This window comes from Olea europaea, unplaced genomic scaffold, assembly GCF_002742605.1.
Source record: "Olea europaea var. sylvestris unplaced genomic scaffold, O_europaea_v1 scaffold38024, whole genome shotgun sequence".
Classification (NCBI taxonomy): Eukaryota; Viridiplantae; Streptophyta; class Magnoliopsida; order Lamiales; family Oleaceae; genus Olea; species Olea europaea.
In genome coordinates this window covers 1-1,109 of record NW_019257431.1, presented here as the reverse complement: position 1 = coordinate 1,109, position 1,109 = coordinate 1, and the positions used below count along the sequence as shown (strand labels likewise).

Here is a 1,109-nt window from a genome sequence, read left to right as displayed (position 1 = left end):
AAACCAAAATACTCGGAGGACTCTTCTGACAAAATAAAAAATATGTAATTGTCAGCAAAGTTGTTTCCTTTTTTTCTTCACTTTGAAATTTTGATTGATATGTTCCACTGCTAACTAATTTGCATTTGTATATAGTGGCCTTGTTATTACATAGACTAACTATTATTAACTTGATATGACTCCCCAGAGATGATCAACTTGAAGCAATCTCAACAAGGCTTCCAGTTGATAAGGCTGACCTGAAAAGGTTATTCCCCAAGTAAGGCTCCTTGCACTTTTTTCATCATCAACATTCAAATACTTGCTGTTGATCAGATGAACTTCGTGAATTGGAATGAAATTATCTTGCTTTTTAAAGCTGTTGCAGAAACACTCTGTGCCCCCGTGCTAACAGCGTTCTTGGTTATTTCAGATCATGGTGTGATCGATATGGTGATATCGTGATAGATGTGGTCAGAAAAGAATTCAAGCAACATGTTGGAGAGATGGGAAATTCCCGAGTACTAGCCAAGGAGAAGCAAAACTCGAAAAGATGGACCACATTTGATGATGACGATGAAAATTGTCATCCAAATCTCTTTGCTTCTAAAGAGCAAGCAACTTTCTCATCTTCAAAGATGGTTCGTGCATCTATTAATAATACTAGCAGTAGTATTGACAAGGGCTTTAAGTATAACCCTTTCTTCGATGTTTAACATAGTCATAGAAAACAAGCTGAGACACCTGTATCAGCTTCCTTCTAGGGTCTCCCAGCCTTTTCTCGTTTCAGTTCAAATTGTATTTTTGAGCCTTTTCTCCCATAATATTTATTGCATGCGAAGAAGTACCGTGCACTAACAAAGATTACACCACCTTATCTACACAATTAGATTGAATCCTGCTATGTTTTACAGAACTGGTATTAGATGAACATGTATCTAATGTACAACGATTCAAAGCCACATCGCCATATCTACACCTCTATATACAAAATATGAAGATATTAAAGAAAAGGGTTTTAGGGGCTCGAAACACAGCCCTCCATGAAAATAATGAACTAATTATAAGACAAAAGACACGATTTGAGTAAGCATTTGTTACCAAGAATTTAGTGTCTTTGGAAAAAAAAA

At 36.1% G+C, this 1,109-nt stretch overlaps 1 long non-coding RNA gene across 1 annotated transcript; it reads left to right on the top strand.

Moving 5' to 3' along the window:
- The first annotated feature begins 25 nt into the window (after positions 1-25).
- Positions 26-803, top strand: LOC111386942. Its single transcript, XR_002701340.1, has 2 exons — positions 26-259; positions 413-803. It is a non-coding gene; the product is annotated as an uncharacterized LOC111386942 (long non-coding RNA).
- Positions 804-1,109: the final 306 nt, after the last annotated feature.